Here is a 21,710-nt window from a genome sequence, read left to right on the forward strand (position 1 = left end):
TTCTACCTACGATACCATCATGCATCAATGCATGTAACAATGCTACCGTTTTGACAAAGCCTTTACTAATAAAAGGTATCTTTTAAGAATCAAAAAACTTACTAGGAGCTTAACTGCCGAATATAACGTATGTTTTCAAAGTGAACTTCATTTATTCGCCAGCATCACGTTTATAGACGTGTAGGGATAATTATTAAAGGTCTAAACTTAAATGAATTTTATATTGATGGATTTAAATTTTGTGGGCTGACAGTTTATGCATATCCTTGGTCTGCGATGTTCAAGTCTATTCTTTACAAAAATGAGCGAACCTATTATCAAATCAAACGCAACTTGAACGATTTCTACGCGATTCATTTTGCTATTTCATTCTTTGAACTGAGAAGATCTTAATCCCTACAGTATTCATAGTCGTTTCATATTGACTCGGTTCTTTTTAGAATAAATTTATTATATTTCATCTTTCGAGAAAGAAGATCAGTTCTAATAATCTCACCATCTATGTGCCATACAAAGAGCTAAACATACTAAGTTTCTTGGGGTCGTCATCCATGCATCTCTTATGAAAACCTCGCATAAAAGTAGTTTTCTCTAAAATCGCAAAATCTATTGGCATCATCATAAAAATTGAGGCAATTTCTTCTATCCAATACTCTATGCACCTTGTATAATTCTCTAATACTTCTCCAATACTGCCCGGTTATCTGGGCCTCCACTAATACTCATCACATCTCCTAACTCTCTTCTGCCTTCAAAAAAAAAGTCCCTTAGAATCATTACTTATTCACCCCCACGTACTCACACTTACTCTCTTTTTTAAATTTCAGGTTACTTAATATTTTTCACATTTACAAGTATCAGGTCGCTTGCTTCATGTTTCTGCATATGCAAAATGCAAACGGTTGTCCCTATATCCCACTTTCTTCTCTCTTTTATCTCAATGCCGACTATGATCACTATTCTACTCGTCAAAGAGATAACTTGCATATTGACATACTTTTACTCCATCCGTGTTCAAGGTCCTCACATTTGGAACACTGTATTCCTCTTTAATTTCGTACTTCCCTCACTCTTTCCAATTATAAAAGTAAACTCAAAGATTAGTATTTGTCACTTTAGTTTTTCTTCCCTCATTCAATTATCTTTTATGTATGTATTATGCTTACTTATATATATCACAAGTTTCCTTCCTTTCTTATTATGTACGTTGTTTCTTTCTTGCTAAGTATGTCCACAATAATATTGTTAACTAATAATATTTTCTTTGTCATGTTGTTAGAGCGAGTTTCAATTGAGTGTCGTAAAACCAAAACCAAAGTAATTACTTTGGCCAATCAAAAAGGACAGAGACAATCCAGTAAACCAATCAAAACTCGAAGTAATTACACGTAGCCGACATAAAGCGCGGGAAAATGTGCACGCGCGAGCCACGATTGGTTTTGGTTTTACTTCTGAGTGGTTGAAAAAATGGCGCGAGAACTTTGAACCAATCACTGATTTAAGTAATCATAAACCAAAGTAATTATCTAATTACTTTTGACACTCCATTGAAAACCGCTCTATCATTATAATAATTATTATTAATTCAGTAGCAGGCACGTCTTGTAATTTCTGTACTCTGACCTACGCCGCATAAGCCTCTGGCTTTGGCTTCTCATTGCTTTACTGTCACGGCTTGTTTTTAAAGGAACATTAAACAGTAAACATTAAACTCACGCGACACAACTAGGACAAAACTTCAAAACTTCACTGAAGATGCATTACAAGCGGAAACTTACTACGTAAATAGAATTCCCAGGCATATCCTCGTCCGGTCGACAATTACTTCCTGGGATGGCCAGAACATGCAAAACTCTGAGAACAAGAATGTGTTTCATGATGTTTCAGAAAATAAAAATAGCACCGAATACCTAATAGACTTTAAACAGCGTAAAAGTTTATTACTTGGATAAACTAACTTACATGCCTCCATCTTCCTTGTTTTCTGTTGAATATTGGCAGCAATTAATCAGTCAAGCTGATGTAAGCGATCACAGCAATCCATTGATGTCCTTACTCAGGCATTTCGACGAGAATCGCCATCATGTCACTAATCCACAAGGAAAACAGACAGCTCGTGATTTTATCAAGAAAACCTTTCAGGACCTGGGCCTAAAGACTTGGTCTGAAAAATTCCAGCCTGATCACCCGCAGGTAAGGAAATTAAATCAAATAAAAACTAAAACCTAATGTAAACGATTTCGGAGTTGACATTCGCTGTCCTCTCGCGTGATCCCCTTTATTCTTCCCAATCAAACCTTCCCAGTTGTCCTTCCGCTTTTCATCTTTCAGCCTTCCTATTCTTTTTATGATATACATAGGAAACACACGCCGTGATTGGACTAGAGAGGCAATCTTCCTCTAGTTCTTCCAAAGAAGTCTAAAATCGTCCATGAATAAGAAACTAATTGGCTGGTTTTTGACCTTTGCTCAACCAGTAACCAACTTTAGTTTGTCGAGGCATCATTGTCTCGGATATCTCCACATAGAGAAGTGACGACGAGGAGTCCTCCTGAAATAAACCTCTCCTGATCCTTAAAACTCCGAAATTCTCCTTCTCTGCGTATACGCTGTCCTCCTTGTTTTAATGCTTGTTTAACCAAGCGTAGCACACTCTCTGCAGCTCCTACCAAATATCCTTAAGTGTAGCAGCCTGTTATCCATATAAGCGTAGTCCTTTCTGTAACCGATCCAGGGCATTGATAATGGTCCGCCTTTCTGCCTCTTATAGGATCCTTCAGCACCATCTTACATAGTTACACAGTACTATTATACATTAATAAAGATAATAATAATAATTTTATTAATATTATCATTATTTTCATTATTATCATCATCATCATCGTCATCGTTATCACCATGATTATTACTTTTATTACTATTTCTTATATTATCAGTATTTCGTCAATTCACCATGGAACGTTATTTTAGCATCTTTCTTTTCACAATTCTGCTTGCAAAATGTCACGTATTAGACCCAAATAGAGTTGAGTTCGCCACAGACCCAAACGTCATTTTCAAAACCAGGATTGGGTTGGTCGATGGGTAGATAGCGCTGTCCACGTATGAAATTTCGATACGCGATCCACATTTTGAACAACTTAGGCTATACATATGATAAGTATAACTTTTTCTCGAAAATATAATCAAAATGGAAGCAACATGCACAGATGGTCATCATTGTAAGAAATAAAGAAAAAATAGAAAAAAACATTGCTTAGCATGAAAGTGATTCCGCCTTTCTGCCTCTTATAGGATCCTTCAGGACCATCTTACATAGTTACACAGTACAATTATACATTAATAAAGATAATAATAATAATAATAATAATAATTTTATTATTATTATCATTATTTCATTATTATTATCATCATCATCATCGTCATCGTTATCACCATGATTATTACTTTTATTACTATTTCTTATATTATCAGTAATTAATCTTAAGTTAACTTACAAATCTATTTAATGAACATATTCTTAGCTTATATGAACTGATAAATTTTATTGGTATTTTAATCCATGTTAAGCGCATGCGATCATTCTGTCATGAAGCATGCGCTATATAAGTTTTTAAGTCATCATCATCATCATTTAGTCAATTCACCATGGAACGTTATTTTAGCATCTTTTTTTACAATTCTGCTTGCAAAATGACACGTATTAGACCTAAATAGAGTTGAGTTCGCTGCAGACCCAAACGTCATTTTCAAAACCAGGATTGGGTTGGTCGATGGGTAGATAGCGCTGTCCGCGTATGAAATTTCGATACGCGATCCACATTTTGAACAACTTAGGCTATACATATGATAAGTATAACTTTTTCTCGAAAATAGAAAAAAAAACATTGCTTAGCATAAAAGTGATTCTGTTCTTGTTAGAAGTGAAGTGCCAATTTTATTTCTCGTAAAATATTGCGCAACTATATTGCTTCCATTGAAATGTAATTCAAGCTCCCTCTTTACCACGTGCACTATCACGTTAGGAATTCCGTGTTACATTTTTGACTCACTTGGTTACTTGTAATCTTTTAATTTTTTAACCTTCCGCTAAATATATGTATGGATCTGTCAATCATTGCAGTTTGCTTGCGGACGCAATATTGTCGGCATGATTCCTGGCACCCTTGATGGTTCACCAGATGACCGTTTGTTTCTGATGGGAGCCACACTATGATACGGTGCGTAATACATACGGTGCTGTCGACAACGGATCCGGTGTGGTCGCCTTGCTGCAAGTCGCAAAACAAATTGTGGCAGGTTGGTATGTATGTTTTTAGGGAAGGGATTGAACGCTTTTTGAATGCTGTAACAGCAATTTTACACGTTGGTGGCGGCTAAGAAAACTATAATAATAAATCAGTAATGACCTTTATCAGGAATAATTCACAAACAGCAGTGACAAACATGAGACATAAACGCATTCTTTGAAATTATCTTTTACTTGACCGTTTGGTATGCTTCTGCATACATCTTCAGAAGTGGCTGTTAATACAAAATCTGAATTTAAATATACATTATGCATGTATTAAATATACATTAATGCCTATTATACGTACATATTCAACTAGCGAAAGAGCGATCCGACACTCACTGTAAAATAAAGGAGACACTGTTGATCAAACACTTAAAGCCGACCTTAAATGAATATGTCAGCAGCGAAAACCTTTGTCTATGTTAGCTTTTTCTTTGTCACCTCCGTTGTTACGTAATAGCTGCGGGCGACGACGAAGAAACCAAGTTCGTTGTCAGGGTCTCTCTTCTCTGCCTCCCCTGCCGTTGAGAAAAGAAACCCTGGTTGCAGCTGGTCACGTGGCAAACCTTGACAAACCTTTTTCAACTGGGGTAGGGTTTTCGTTACATTTTGATCCCGCAACTCGTATTCGTTTGATAAGGCAGTTTTAAATTAAATTATCAATCTTTATCATACAATGTAAGTTTCAAAAAGGTAAATGTTATATTCCCACAAAAGATTCTTTAAAAAGCGGTCAGGCTAAACACTAGAGGTTCTAGGAGCCCGTTTTCGCAAGAGTCAGAAGGGTTTATTGTCGCATTTTGGCTCAGGTTTGTGCTGTTGCTATGGGAACAGGGTTGGTTAAAAAGAGGTTTAAAAAATGCTTTTTGTTTATTTTAAAAAAAATCCAGTGGTTCGATTTTTTTCTTAACTTTCCCACTACGAATTCTCATAAAATCCCTTCTGTCAACACTGTTCTAATAAAATTTTGACAGAGACAGTTTTCGTAATTCGCCGTGCATCGTTTTCATCGCCATGTTTTAAGTTATTTAAACTTCCCTTTGTTAAAATTCACATTTTGGTGATGGATCATTCATGTTGTTTTCCAAATGTCCTGAAATTCTAACGACTGAGTCGTTTGAAATCGGCATATTTGTCAGTGCGAGAGCACTCTCAATTTTTGGACCCACTGCGCATGCGCAGGATTTAGCTGGGTTCCTGGGATACAAACAACATGCAAGCAGTGAATTTGCGGTTTTTCCCCTTTTATTGTTACCTTCCGTTAAAGTCTTGTCGTAATCGCCGCTATGTTTGTTTTGGTTTTTAAAAGCCGCGCAGGCTTTTAAACAACTCTGCTGACCCCGCGGAAACTGCGTTTGGCCACCTTAATAGTTAATAAGTTAGTGATCCTGTATGTTTTAAGGGACACTGTCACGGGCTGCGCATGCTCGCGCGGTCAATCGAAACTTGAAAAAAAGTTAGCCCAATGTTTTCCAAGTTTGGGGAGGTGCAGACAATATCTGGTGGCCACCGTCGCATGCAGAACTTTAACAGTGATTCAGTCTCCTCAAGAAAGCAAGTCAAAATACCAATACAGAATCTACAATGAAGAGAAACCTGTTAAGAAGTGAACTCGTGAGAAATTCGAAGTGCAAACCGTTGCACTATATATTAACAAGGATCGAAGCTATCTTCGTGGTTCATTTCTAGCTAGTCGGTCAACAATATGTTTGGTTTATCAGGCTTACGGTATTTTGCGAAACGAAACGAAACGAAATAAACAGAAAAAGAAATGTAAAGATCATTCAGAAATTGTAGACAGGGCTAAAGCTGTGTTTATATTAAAGCCGAAACAGTATTAGAGTGGGAACTTGTTTCGCCTAAACATTTATTATTACATTGTTCATATCAGGGCCCGAAGCCAATTAACGCTAATCCAAGATTAAAAATTAACCAAGGAGTTTATAATATCTCTACTCCCAAAAGTTATTAAAAGTTGGTACTCGGCAGAATTTTACATTAGAGGAAGTCAATCCTGAAAAACAAAAATAAGCAAAAGAAATTTTCAACAAAAAGGTGAAAACATGAAACAAAAGTTTACTCTAATCCTGGATTAAGTTAATTGGCTTTCGAACAACCGGGCTCAGATGTCGTTTTCAAACACGTTTAATGCATGGTTGTATAATTTTTGCTGTTTCATGGTATTCGCATAATTATTTGACACTTCAGCTGTAGAATGGAGCTGGAAATTCCTGTAACAGTTTCATTCATTCTTTGGTGTAGTTTCAATTTCAAGCCGTTCGGAGGAGGAGGGCTATGCAGCGTTAAACGAGGAGACGGCATTTGCGCTTTCTTCTGGTACAAGATATTACGGTTTTCCACATGCTCACCAATCGCCGATAATTACCGTTGTATTTCTTCATCAGTCCATATTGCAGGAAGACCTTAGACACAATGACCAGAACCAGGTTGCTGACCAGCGGTTTTCTTGAAAACAATGAGGCCAACAATGATTTGCCGGGGGTGCTCAGTCTCGCGGGCTCAGAAACCCTGGTTGTGGTCATTGTTATTTTTGCAACTAGATATATGGGCTCATAATAGCCCCAATTTTGGTTTATTTGGGCACTCGCCTGCTCTCCACATCCATCCGCCATTTTGAACGTGTTTAGTCTGATCATGATTGACAGACTAACTCTCGTGGTTGCTTCAATCATGCTCAGAATAACCATGTTTGAACCATGATTCGCGCAATGCACTGTCTGATGTGAACACTTTTCATAACGAAACATCTTTCTATTTGTGATCAGACTAATCATGTTTTGGCCTAGTGTGAACACAGTATAAGTTAAACAAATGATAATTTGACTTTCCCACACTGGGCAGTACAAGTACACGCCTAACCCTAACCCTGTTTTGCAAAATACAAATTTCGTTAGTCTCATTGGCAAATAGCGAAACAAACTTTAAAGATGGCAAGGATGAGTCGCCAGTCTGCGAAATGTGTTCCGATTAATAAAACTGATCAAGTTCAATGGGTCGAGTGAAAAAATATTTCGACTTGCAACAATGGTTACGCCATGAACATTACGCTATCCAAAATTTGTCCGAAATTGCCATCAAAAATTGTCCAGCTGTTGTTTCCTTGCTGATCTGAAGAAGCCTCTAAAGCTCGAACCTAGGTGCCTGTGTGCCGCGGTAATTGCGAAACATGGTTTTCATATCACGAATCCACTTTTGTTACCCTCTTTTTAGTCACTGAAATATTTTTTCTCGCTGGGTCTAATTAACACAGGTCACTTTCTCGGGTCACTCGCTTTGCAGGTCATTGAACATGTTTTATCTTTTGAAAAGTGACCCAAACTGCCTCTCAATTTGGCTAACACTAGGCCTAGAGTTAGACAAAATGAGGGTCTTGGGTTACTTTTCAAAAGTTAAAATAATGACCTGCAACGACTGATCCGAGAAAAGTGCTTAGCGTTTGACCAGCCGTTTTTTTTCTCTCGGTCTTGGGAACTTGGTCTTTTTTCATTTACCAGAACACTTTCTCAGAGACAGACGGCTCATTCTCGCCATCTAAAAAGTTTGTTCCGCTAGTTTCCAATGGAACAGAGGTGATTATTATTTTGCAAAACAAGGTTTCATAGCGTAACAACTGTTGCAAGTCAAAATATTATTTCACTCGACCCAGTGAACTTTTGTCTGTTTTATGCACCAGGAAATATAAATCCCTCCCCCCCAGCCCCGGGACTATGCGGGGATTAGGAGGGAATTAGGCACAAATATTGTGCCTCGGTAGGAGGCGTCTCCCTACAAAATCTACAAAGTTGTGTAAAACGCTTCGCAAATACCTCAGACACGATGTATCGTACAGACCTGAGAATTGGAGTGGCGGTTAAAAGGTTTGTTTCCTACAACATTCCAAGTTCCTGGCCTTTTTTCATTGAATGCCGTTTTCGAATTCTTTCTTTGTTGCGTGGCAGTAAAACTATCTATAGTTCAGTTTGAGGATACGAGAAGCGAAATGAAAAATGGTGCACGCTCTAATCTTCATATACCGCGCATCGTAATTCCTTCATTGGCCCACATAACCATGACCCCTTGCGTTTCGAAGAAAAATGTGTTCTTTTCCCTATTAGAGAGCTGCCTCGTTCTTCCGCTTCAGGCTCAGTCACTGCGGCAGCAATAATCACTCCTCGTATTCTTATTCCTGAATAGGGTCAATCAAACGCACCCTAAGAATGTGACTGATGGCCGGCCAAAAAGACTTGAAAACCGTGTGACGTACAGTAGAGAATAAAAGTTACAGAGAGAAAGAGAAGCTGAGTCCGAAACCTCTGCGTTTCATTTGTTTTGCGAAACGTAGCAGGCCGGAGCGCTTTCCATCGATGGCCGGCAGCCGGAAGTGAGGCGTTTCATCTGTCTGAACGCTGTCACAATTTTCCATGGCAAGTTATCTTTGGTCTGTTACTTGAATCAAGCCGTAGACACAGTGGTTATTTCCTCGTTTTGTTTGAATCTCAAAAAAAAAAAATAAAATAATAATAATAAATTTACGTTCCGACGTATCATTCATATCATTTTCATTTTTTTCTTGATGCAGATTTTAAAACGTGCTCGCGACGCCGTCCTTTCAGCATCTTATTATAAATCCAATGTAATGCTTTACCCTAAATGCGCCTGCGGCCGAATCGACTGCGGTAGCAGAGCCTACGTGGCAAACCTCACCCGTTTTCACAACGGGTCGCTTTCGTCGAAAGGAAATCTCCTAGGGGCGATAATAATGGATACTTTGATGAACTACCACACCACTCCATACTCCCAGAGTCTACCACGAGGCACTAAACGAGAAATTTACAATCAAATAGAGAAAGATGAATTTCGTGGGAATTTTCTCGCTGTTATTGGGCGGGATGTGAACGAAAGATTCTTGCTGGATCTGTTCCATTATCATTACAACCAAGTAAAGTCGGGTAGGTGACAAGAATTAAATAACTTAAAAGAAAATCCCATTCTAACTTTTAAATGTACATAAAAGCAGAGGAAGTAATGTTCACAATCAATTTAGTTCGATTTTTTTTTCTCACAACGTTTTCATGGTATCAGAAAAAAATTGCTCCTTTTCACATTTAAATTTTTCGGGCGCCGCTATCTTGAATAATTGTAAGAATTGACCGTAATCCTATTCTTCTATCACAAAGAATCTCAAATAGGGAGGTTTTCAATTGAGTGTCGAAAGTAATTAGCGAATTATTTTCGTTTATGATTACTTCACTCAGTGATTGGTTCAAAGTTCTCGTGCCACTTTTTCAACCAATCAGAAGGTAAACGAAAACCAATCGTAGCTCGCGCGTGCACATTTTCCCGCGCTTTGTGTCGGCTACGTGTAATTACTTCGAGTTTTGATTGGTTTACCGGATTGTCTCTGTCCTTTCTGGATTGGCCAAAGTAATTACTTTGGTTTTACTTTTTCGACACTCGATTGAAACTCGCTCTAATAACAACACGGCACAATTTAAGTATTCAAGATGGCGGCGATGACAAAAATAAGGGATTTTTGAGATGCAGATAAAAAAGGATCGAAACAAATTTGATTGTATTAACATTATTTTCTGTAGTTTAATTAAGTTACTTTATAGTTGAAGTGGAGGTTTCCGCTAATACGAGCTTAAGCCACAAGATTGTTGACCTCGAGCAACAACTATTTAACAATTATTCAGCAAAGTGGAGGTGGACAATGCTGGGTGCACCACTAGACACCGACACTGACACTAAAACAGTGAGATAACTCATTATTCCTGCCACGATTACAATGGCCGTTTTTATACTAGAGACACATAATCCGTCCAGACGAATTATGCGTCTCTCATGTTATCCGTCTAGTGTAAAGACGGAACGAACTATATGAGAGACATGATTTCCTCTAGGAGGTACGTAAAGGTCAAGTCACTGCTTACGAGCCTAGAGGGCTCATCAGGCCTGCCCTCATCTCCGGTTTCCGTAGCGTGAAGCAACTAGGAGTATTTATACTCCCCCCTGGATGGGATGCTAGTCCATCGCAGGGTTACCCCCAGCATTCTTTCCCAAGGACACAACACAATGTCCCCAGCCAGGCCCCGAACCCGAACCACTCGATCCGGTGTCGAGCGCACTAACCATGAGGCCACCGCGCCTCCCATACATAATTTCCTCTAGGACGTACTTGGGCAAACATTTTTTCAGCGTCTATAAAATTCGTCTGGTATATAGACGGGCACAAGACGCATAATTCGTCTGGACGAAGTATCCACCTTAGTGCATTTTCGAAGACGAACTAAACTGGATACTTCGTCCAGACGCATAATGCGTCTTGTGCCCGTCTTCATACTAGACGAATTTAACAGACGTAGAAAAAATGTTTTCCCAAGTTCGTCCCAGACGAACTAATATGCGTCTCTAGTATGAAAAGGGCCAATATTTTCGCGGGCGCAAATCCCGTGCGAGTCGCTCGGGGATGTTTGGAGTTCGAGAGCCAATTAGAGCGCGCCTTACCCTACGAGCATTTGGTTTCTCCTACGCTTCCCAATAGAGAAATCTCTTTGAGCAACTGTTTGATTTTCTATCAAGTATGGGCGAATGTGTCACACCCCATTTGACATCACTTCTTCTTATTCGCGGGAGAATAGGAATCACCACACAGCAGGCTCGCCCAAACACAGCAGTTTCGTAGCTGAACACACGCGCAAGGGCCAAAACAAGTTTACTAACTCCTTTTACCGGTTCAATTTAATTTATTTGTCCTTGGCGCTGGACCGCGACTCACTCAAAGAAACTAATTGTTGTTAATATCAGTGCTTTCTCTCTCGGGAAGCGTAGGAGACACCAACTGCTCGCATGGTAAGCGCGCCTTGAACGCTATCACTTGAACTGTTTTAGCAAATACTGAAAAAAAGATATCGGTAGTTCGGTGTCTAGCTTGATGGAACGGTTTTGGAAAAAACAAGTTTGTTAGATTTTATTTTAATTACTGTGGAAGGGCATTATTGAATAAGAGCACTTACTTAAAGAGAAAAAAAGATCAACTGCCGGTAGTTATTTACTTTTGACGAGTCCAAGGCATGAGCCTTAATTTCCCCTTTAAGTAAACATGATCGACGATTGGACGGTTTTCAGCACAAAAGCGATAGGGAGCATTAACTAGTTAAGACACTGACCTGAACAAGAATGTCTCTTAACAACAGGCCTAGGTTTGAACAACAGACGCTCTGCACATGCAAAATATTCAACAGCGACAAGATATAACCGAATCTAAATTCATCTAGCAGCATGCATACTACAAGCTCTAAGATCGTATTTCTAACATTGTTAATGTGTAGAACCATCTTTGCTTCTTCATTTCTTACATTACAGTAAAATACAATACAAAAATCTATATTTATCGAGCCACATTAACATAATCTCGAATAGTTTTTTGTGACCCTCAAATTAGACATCGCTGTGGAGCACAGCGCCGCAGCCAGATGTAATTAGCTGTTGTCAATTTTTGATGAGAGAGAGGAAAACCGGAGTTCTCGGAGAAAAACGCTCGAGACAGGTTGACATCAGCCTACATACAATCGCAAAGTAAGAGGCGCAGATGATAACCACAACGCAAGGCTGACCTCTTATGCCACACTTTCTTATGAAGGAACGAACGGGGGAGTAATTTTTACTTGTCCTTTCGATTTCTCAACTGTCCCTGTTGCCTTAACGATTCGGAACGGTTAAATAAAAATTGGGATTTAAAGGTTAGCTGTTAATTTTCTTAAAATCTCGCAGACCTAAAGAACAAGACTACCATGTATCAGGTGGAACTTCCTTTCCGAGGCCAACCTTCAAAGCTTGATGATTCTTACAAGTACAAAGACTTTTTGAGAAGTGATCACACAAATCATTTTGGGAAAGCAACCATACCTTGACCGCTATTTTCCTCAGTGACACCGCTAACTTCAGGGAACGCATGACTTCCTGTTACCACGAGGATTGCGACAGGCTTTCAAGAGTAACTCCTCAAATGCTGCAATTTTTGCAGAAGACTATTGACGTCATCTTATCCGTGACCAATGACGTCACCGAGCAGTCATGTCCACAGCGGATACCAAAATTCCTCCAGTACGCTGATGTTTCAGGTAGGAGACTACCGGAGCCCGATAGATTTGCAACCCAGTCTCTACTTGTGAAATAACAATTATCGTTAATTCTTAATTTGCTCTGAATTTACAATAGATGGTTTTCTATTACGTGATAAGACGGCCCATGTTGCCCCACCAAACAATACCAAACTAAAGCGACTTTCATATGACCTTGAAAAATAAACGTAAAAACAGAACGTAAATAAGCATTACTTGGCTTATCGAACAAAAAAAAAAAACGAGCGGAAATTTTCATTGGCTTGGCGAACGAGGATGCAAACAATGTCATCTCTCCATGGAACGTTCTGGAAAGCGATCGGCATGTCACTTTGACGTCATTTGAAATGTAGTAATGTGATTGGGCAATCGAACTGTTTACTGCCCATTCTAGGAGTTTCCTTGGCGGGAATAAGGAGAAGCTTTGTTTTTCATTTGCCAAACATTGGTCCGTTTGTCATCTTAATTGCTTAGCATTCTGGCGCATATACAATTAAAAACCCATCGCCATGTGCTCACATCCTCCATTAAAACTGTTAATAACGCGATTTTATAGAAAATGCGGACCTTTAGCTAGGACGAAGTCGCCGCCAAGAACTAAAGAAAATATTAATTATCCTTTGTTATTGTCAATAGTTTTCCGATTATTCCAACACGTTTCGCGTGTGAAATGTGTTTCACTGAACCACCCTGGGATAAATTCGATTTATTACATAAATATTGAAGAAATACTGGTAGTTTCCTTTTTCTGAAAAAATAATATCTTCACCGCGCTCAGTAAAGATATTCTTTTTATCTTTCACATGTAAGGATGCAGGTGTCGGATATATAGCGAGCTTCCTCTTCCTAGATAAGATGCTTTTGTGATGCAATGTAATTTACATTTGACTCAAATAAACATTTTCATAGCTTTGATATCTAATTTCATGTTACACAACATACGTATACCACTTTTTCGCCATTCCGAAAATGAAAAACAAGTTGTTTTTAATCTGGACATTGTAATCTATACAATAAAGAGAACATTACATCAGTTTCTATAGTGCACTCGAAGATAAAGTTCGTATCCCAGCGCGGCCATGTAACATCCTCTATTTATTATATAGATATTGATGAAATACCAGGATTTCTCCTTTTACTAAAAAATCATATCTTCACCGCGCGCAGTGAACATATCATTTTTATCTTTCACATGTGAGGATATAGGTGTTGTCATGGTAACCAACACGATTAGCCAATAAAACCCGAGCTTTCTCTTCATTGTAAGATACTTTTGTGATTCTTCTCTACTACATTAACATTTTTATTGCAAAATTTGACATTATCATTATTTGTTTTTCATAACTTTCATATCTTGTTTTATGTTACACAACATGCGTTTTTTAGCGGTTGGTGACCACTTTTTCATCATTTCGAAACTGAATAAAACAAGTTGTTTTAAATCTAGACATTTCATCAATATCTATATAATAAACAGAACATTACATGGCCGCTTGGGGATACGAATTTTATCTTCTCGTGCTGAAAGTATCTCTCACTCGTTCGCTTCGCTCACTCGTGAGAGATACTTGCAGCACTCGAAGATAAAATTCGTATCCCCGCGCGGCCATGTAATATCCTCTATTTATTACATCGATACTGATGAAATACCAGGATTTCTCCTTTTACTAAAAATCATATCTTCACCAAACGCCGTGAACATATCATTTTTATCTTTCACATGTGAGAATATAGGTGTCGTCATGGTAACCAACACGATTAGCCAATAAAACGTAAGCTTGCTCTTCATTGTAATTCATTAACATTTTTATTGCAAAATTTTACATTATCATGATTTGCTTTTCATAACTTTCATATCTTGTTTCATGTTACACAACATGCGTGTTTTAGTGGTTGGTGACCACTTTTTCATCATTTCGAAAATGAGTAAAAAAAGTTGTTTTAAATCTAGACATTTTATCAATATCTATATAATAAACAGAACATTATATGGCCGCTTGGGGATACGAATTTTATCTTCTCGTGCTGAAAGTATCTCTCACTCGTTCGCTTCGCTCAATCGTGAGAGATACTTTCAGCACTCGAAGATAAAATTCATATCCGTGCGCGGCCATGTAATATCCCCTGTTATAAAGAGTTTACGTTTGCGGACTCACACATATCTTGGGCCCCGACTCGGACTTTTTTTAGCCCGAGCCGTTAAGCGTGACTTAAAATGAGCTCTGAGAAGGGCCCAAAACATATTTCACTTAAGAGGGCATTGAGAAAATAAGATTTTTAAGAAGACAACAATTAAAACAGGTTTAATGGCTTTTATTTTCCCTCAATGAAATACACCATCAAGCGAAGCTGGATAGAAATTACAAAATCTTGTCATTTGAGTTTTCAAAAATTGTAAGAGATGAAAGGAAAGTTCCATAAAGCTTATTTGTAAGTGTTGAAATTAATTGTACAATTGCACAATTTAATAATTTTTATCGGCTTATTTCAATGGGCTTAATTCGCCTGCCAAATTCGTCACGTAGCCCGCAAAATGCGCCACAAATGTCCGACAAAGTGATAATATCCTTTCTACAAAAAGCGTGGACTGCAGTAAGCGATAAAGATGAAAAATGTATTGTTCTGTGTTCACGCTCTCCACCTCATCAAATTTTGTCATTCCGCGTCGTTTTTTAAAAGATAAAGGTAAAGAAGTGTATCCCAGGGTAAAAATTAAAGAACTTTTAGTACCATACGCGCAAAGACTACAGCTGTCTGTCGTGAATCGAGTCGTTTTGTGCTTCCCTTGACGATGCAGTTGCTTCATTAAGCTCTCCTTGGGAAAAACAACAGGAGAACATTTACAGGTCCCATATGCAACATGATTAGGGTTAGGGTTAGGATTCTGCCTTGCAGTGTGTAGTCTTGTGGTTGTATTATATCAACGATTACAGGCAATGGAGTTCTTGAAAACATGCAGTTCTGCCTTCCTTTTATGTGATAAATGACCACCCGAGGCTGTGAGAATCTTTTATTTAAAACATAGTGCCTGGACTGAAAAACATTTGTTTCTTTAAGATTTGCAAGTGTCGAAACACCAACTCTTCTAGATCTCATGCCGCGGCCATGCTGTAAAACGGGAAAAAAACCTTGAATACAATCAGTTTCATTATCAGTTTTGTCGGAAACGGTGGGTGAAGTTGACAAGCTCACTGTAGGATACACATTCGGTCAATTACCAGGGAATTGCGCACACTGTGTGTGGACTTGAAACTTTTTTATTTAATAAGGCATATAATTTGTAAATTGTAAATTTTAAATCTTATTTCATAATGTATCTAAGGAATTTAAGATTGTAAATTTGAAGTCTCACGGTCTTAAGTCTTTACATTAAAGGCGCAGTTGAACATTTATATAGAAATAATTAAGTTATTGTTACCACTAGCACTGTTTGGAAAACTTTGCAACTTTCCTCTCCGAGGAGACTCCTTTTGTTTGTGAATCTTAATCGTTTGTTTGAAACTTCTGTAAATTTTAAAACGGTAATGCACATAAAAGCAGTTATAACCACAATTTGAGTAAACAGACGAAGTCTTCACAAACTTTGAACGGTGGAGGAACTAAATTGAATTCAGTCGTCATGTTTAGATTGGTTAAAAACGAGTTTTGTTTTTCTTCTACATCTCTTTCCTGTAAATGATGTTCGACTTTAGCTGAGAGATTTGGAACTATTTCCAATCACGATTTTATCCGCGGGTCTTTTTAAGTCTCAATATCTTGAATAGAGAGCTCAAAATCATCATAGTATCCGAGACAGGAAGAAAGCCACGTGGCACGACAGTGATGTAAGAAAAGTTACTTTGATTTCCGTTGTAGTAGTGTGAATTTTCTGGTGGCAATTTCCTGCAACGGGGGATAACAAAGTTAACTATATATAGCCCCGTGATGCTCCTACTTAAACAATACAACAATTGATAAGTGAGGTGTAGGCATTTAGTCCGGTGGCGACTCACAAACTCGTACCTTGTTCAGTCATCTTTTGCCTGGATGGTTAAAGACAACTGATCTTCTAAAAAGCCACAAGACATTTGATTTTGGTTGCTCTTAGCTCTCACTGGCCGTTGTTATACTAGAGACGCATAATTCGTCTTGGACGAACTTGGGCAAACATTTTTTCTGCGTCTGTTAAATTTGTCTAGTATAAAGACGGCCACAAGACGCATTATGGGTCTGGACGAAGAATCTATGACGAGCTTCATGCGATTCTGAAATTCCCAGCAGGGCGTGGTTTCTGATTTCCGGTCTCGGTTGCTAATAACATTAAAACATCTGTCATTACCAGGTAATTTGCGGTAATGCAGTTGTCACTGCTTTAACCCCAAATGGAAAGCAGCTATCTTGAACATATATGGAGAGTGACGTGTTAAAGTAGTTAATATTATTATAAACACGATACCTTCTCGCGAAATTCAAAGATTTGGCCTGAGAGGATGGCAGCAAACGATCATTCACCGCCGTATTCTCTTCGGCTCAGTCGACTTTTCGGGCCTTCCCTTTGTCTGTCGAAACAGTGGTATGCTGTATCGAGTGAGTGGTTTAGAAGGCCGCGAGATTTCAGTGCAGGGGCCTTGCTTAAAGATGAGGTGATGGAAGTTTCCATCTAAGAGTTGGTCGATTACAATGGCGCTCGAGGGCTTCTGAGTTTGTTTGGATCGACTTGGAAGAAGGACACGGTCATTGTGTCGACACTTTTCGGGATTTTGGTCAGAACATTAAGGAAGAGTACTCAAAATGATAAGAGAGTATTGTTCTCAATCTAATTTAAAGCCATCAAAGACGTGATCAGTGCCCTTCCGATCGAAGAATTGGCGGGAAGTAATCGCTTTCCCGCCAATGTGCCCGATACTCCTCCATCAAAGAATGGCTCATCATGCAGCTCATCATGTTTGAGAGGAAGAAATGCGTGGATGAGGTTCAGGACCGGCTTACTTCAGTCGGAACTCTTCTGGGAAAGGCCTTTGGTTATGGCTTCCTTTACTGCGAGCAAGGCAGAAAAGATTACATCAAATATGTAATATCGACTGCCTTAATTAAACACCGTCGCCCAAAAGCAAGGTGCAAGGAAAGCGATACAGAACATGTTGCACGACGAGCTTAATTAATGATTCAGCTGTTCGCAATCGTGAAGCTGTCGACAATGATCCCAAACCGATCGTAGCAAACGCTTCTGAATTTTCTAAACATTGGTCGCACTGGGGTAAGTTTCTTTTCTCTCATTTATTGCCTATTCATCCTTTGGTTACTGTTGGTGATAATAATAATTTCATTCTTATGTTGTACTTGGATTGTGGGGGGGGGGGGGGGGGGGGGGGGAGAGGAGAGAGGAACGAGAGGAGGTGGTTAATGTTCTGGGCTCATTCAGTCTTATCTATTTTCATCTCTTTTTCTTAGGAATCTACTGATATGGCACTCCACCTAACCACCAATTAGATGAGAGCCCAAAAAGAGCTTGTCTTTTCTGTTACAAGAAATCTCTTCAAACTGGAGCCCCTTGCTGCAGAAATTCCAGGCTATGGGATCAGCCTGAACATTTCTTTGATCTGGCAAATACGACAAAGCCGTTTGCATCAAAATATTCCTGAATCAGGAGTGTGTGAGTTCAACCTTAAACTTGATGGGCGACCTCTTGCAGGTATGACACAAGATAAAGTTTTTCTTTCCTGGTCAAATAAGTCACACGAATTCCAATGAAACTTGTCTTATTAGCAAGGTATTGTGAGGCAGATTATAACTTTAATTTTTTTCTACCATATGACATATAATGGTAATTAGGAGATCTTCTTGATTCATTCAGTTCATGAGGATGAATGAACCAGAAATGGTATTTTATTGATAAATTCCTTACAGTGTACACCTGCATGCAGGCAAGAGACATTCTTTCCAAAGGAGCATCCATTGCCATGCCCCAGTTCGAATGGCAATATTCACAATATTCACATGTAATGATTCCAATAATTAAATGGTTGTCTTCAACGTAGTTTGGTGATATTTCAGCATTATGATCGTTTGTGTAACAACACCTTGTGTTGACCTCATTATTTTTATTTCACTTTCAGTGACTGTTTGTTCTTCCCAGAGCAGCAGAGGAGCTTGGTCTATTTAGGCTGCAACTCTTTGAGAAACTGTTTTTTTTCCTGGTGCTCATTAGGAACAAAATCTAAACACGGAAACAGTAAGTCCTGAATACAATTTGAAGCTAAAGCAATGTGAAGTTTAATTTTAGGGATTCAGTTGCACCTATACAGATACTGCATAGGTAAAACAGTTATTCAACATTTTGGACACATCAGAATAATAATTACTGTTACCTGTTCTAATTTTCATCTAACAAGTTATAAGCTGTAAAAATTATATTATTTATTAATTTATTTGATTAACTCATGAATATCCACATGTGATAATTTTATTATTGTAAATGTGTGTGGGTGTATAAACACAACAAATTATGCAGGTCCCCAACAGGGCCTGTAAAAACAAAAGTAACACTGCTGTGTCAGTCTGCAGAGTTTGTCCCTGCCCCCCCAATAGGTATGTTTCTTAATGCAACAGCTTAGTTTACAACAAGAAAATTATCTTTCTAGAACTGAATTTCTCCAAGCCATCTGTTTGAAGTACATGTATTTATATGTTGTTAGGTTTGTTCCTTCTGAAACAACAGAGAGGCTTGGTCTCTTTAGGCTACAGCTCTGTGAGAGTTTCTCTCCAGGTGTTTCAGTGGAAATAAAACAAATTTAAGACCAATGTAATGTAGTCTCAATTTTGCTTGGACCCTGAAACAACAGAGAAGCTTGGTCTCTTTAGGCTGCAGCTCTGTGAGAGTTTCTCTCCAGGTGTTTCAGTGGAAATAAAACAAATATAAGACTAATGTAATGTAGTCTCAATTTTGCTTGGACCCTGAAACAACAGAGAAGCTTGGTCTCTTTAGGCTGCAGCTCTGTGAGAGTTTCTCTCAAGGTGTTTCGGTGGAAATAAAACAAATATAAGACTAATATAATGTACTTTCAATTTTGCTTGAACCCTGAAGCAGAGAAACTTGGTCTTTTAGTTTGCAACTCTGAGAGTTTCTCCTCTTGCGTTTCAGTTGAAAACGTGATACAAAATTATCCTGTGAGCAATGAAGAAGACTTCTCTACATTAGAAATACAACGATGAACTTGATGTGATGGAAGGTGACTGTCAATTTTACATTTCGTTAAGAAAGTTACTTGCATCGAATGTAATAAAGCTACAGTTTTCTCCAGTGAATGATTTTAAAAATGGACTTTTCCGGCAAACATTCGTAATGCTAGCATACCACTGGTGGAACTGTCAAATACTGGACACCAAATAAGTTCACACTCTCTAGTTGCTCTCCCCTGTCCAGTGCTAATGTCAACTTGAGAGCGAAGAGTGGGTAGCATTGCTGTTGTCTTGCTCTTTGCGGCTTCCAGCGCAGCACGACCTGACAACTGGCGTTTGCTTGTGCTTATTTCTGTAGTGCCATTGAAGGATTTGGATAAGCAAAGACCTACAGGCGATTGTTCGCAGTGCACGTTGGACATCTTCTAAGTTGTAGGTCTTAAATGAGGGGCCGTAAGGGGGTTTCGCGTGAAACGTGATCGACCGAATTTATTTTCTGTGATCCGTAATCTAAAAAAAATAAAATTCGTGAACCGTGAATTATATGATTATCGTGATACGTGAAAAAGAGAAATAATTTTCCGATATCCGTGATAACAAACACGAAAACGACCCTTTTTCCGTGAACGGCTACTTACGTAGACCCTACAAAGGGCTACGAAGTCGGTTTTCTTCATCTTGCGTGACAAAGGGGTTTCGTATGACCCGTTGCGTAGTGTATGATATCAGATCCAAAAATAAGCTGATGCGACCTTTGACACCAACCATCAGGAATCTTTATTTCATTTCCACGACCTACAGTCTGTGACAAAATTCGTTGGAACAGTACACGACTATACAGATCTGAAGCTTTCGCAGCTCACTCTCCCCTCACAATGTTGTTTTAACACGAGTTTCGGAGCCCATTTGCCAAAACAACATTGTGGGAGGAAAGGTATTGTAAAGTGTTTCAACAATTTTGTCCGGGACTGTAGCTACAATGTCGAGAACTTAACGATCGAGAGCGAGAGTCGATGTTGGAATGGGCAGCAAACAACGGCAGAGCTGTCAGGCAGCGAACAGTACGCCAGGAAACAACAATGTTCAAAGCAGGAACTCTGCCACTTAACATGTATGCCAGACGGAGAGTCCGACACGCTGGCCAGAACACCACCATGCCACTACCTTTAGGTGACTTAAACCAATACAAATATATATATAGGGCAAGGCCACAAATCTTTCTCAAGTGTGAGTTTATTTTCCGTGAACTGTGAAACAAGAAAATTAATTACCGTGTTTCGTGATTTTCATTTTTTAATGGCCGTGAACTGTGCGCTTGACCCCCCCTTACGGCCCCTCTTAAATGATAGGCGGAGTGCTTTCTGCTTCCACATGGGCGGTCTCCAGTGCTTGCTCTCTTTCACTGTGTTGAGGTGGGCACTTCCTATTTTCTTTAACAGGTGACTGAAAAAATCCCAGTTGAACATTTGTGAATGTAAAGTGGCACCATTTTGCTTCAGAAAAAAATATAATGTAACATTAAGCTAAGTATTATATAAAAATAAAACTTCAAGAAGTCGCAAAACTTTGATTTTTTTGTTTGTTTCTTTGGTTTTGAACAGCAGCCCTCGAGCATTCTTGCCCTTGTTCGAGCTGCGTGGGTAACCTACGTGGTAAATAATTAAACACTTTTTGCTTGAGTCCTTCTGTAAATAGCGCGACCTGAAACTCGTTACTTTACACCACTCGCGTGGTCAATATCGGTCAATTACCTTGCTCGTCGAAAGACAAAACTACACTGTCGCTCTTACGCGTTTCGAAGGTCTTGCTGTTAATGCTTTCATGTATGAGAACGCTTATTTAATGTCTGGTGATTGTTTAAGAGCGGATGTCAGTAAATATCGACCAGAGGTCTGCAAAAGTGAAAAATCGAAAACTCTCAAAAAAATTCACAAAGTAGCACTGGGTAAGCTGTTAACATAAATATAATTTTTACTTCGATCCAATAAATATTTTAGACGTACGGGGGGTTATCGGTTTCGTGGCTCTCGGATCGGGTTTTACATGCCCGAGACGGTGTGTCACGAAAAAATCGTTTTAAAAATCAAATCAATTGTAATGCCAACAGCAAATAACTTATTCAGAAAAGTACATAA

The 21,710-nt window shown here is 38.8% G+C and overlaps 2 long non-coding RNA genes and 1 pseudogene across 3 annotated transcripts in view; 2 read left to right on the forward strand and 1 right to left on the reverse strand.

Moving 5' to 3' along the window:
- The first annotated feature begins 1,962 nt into the window (after positions 1–1,962).
- LOC138020319 (uncharacterized) lies at positions 1,963–12,519 on the forward strand (annotated as a pseudogene).
- Positions 12,520–16,882: 4,363 nt separating this feature from the next.
- Positions 16,883–19,667, forward strand: LOC138019458 (uncharacterized). The gene is made up of 4 exons (XR_011126162.1): positions 16,883–17,653; positions 17,848–18,088; positions 18,513–18,628; positions 19,538–19,667. It is a non-coding gene; the product is annotated as an uncharacterized lncRNA (long non-coding RNA).
- The window catches only part of LOC138019459 (uncharacterized), a 15,011-nt gene continuing 12,144 nt past the window's right edge, over positions 18,844–21,710 (reverse strand). Inside the window, exon 3 of one of the 2 annotated variants that reach the window (XR_011126163.1) lies at positions 18,844–21,018. This is a non-coding gene — a long non-coding RNA (uncharacterized lncRNA). Of the gene's footprint in view, positions 21,069–21,710 lie in introns of both variants that reach the window. The other variant, XR_011126164.1, reaches the window with a different exon arrangement.

This window comes from Montipora capricornis, chromosome 10 (genome assembly GCF_036669925.1).
Source record: "Montipora capricornis isolate CH-2021 chromosome 10, ASM3666992v2, whole genome shotgun sequence".
NCBI lineage: Eukaryota > Metazoa > Cnidaria > Anthozoa > Scleractinia > Acroporidae > Montipora > Montipora capricornis.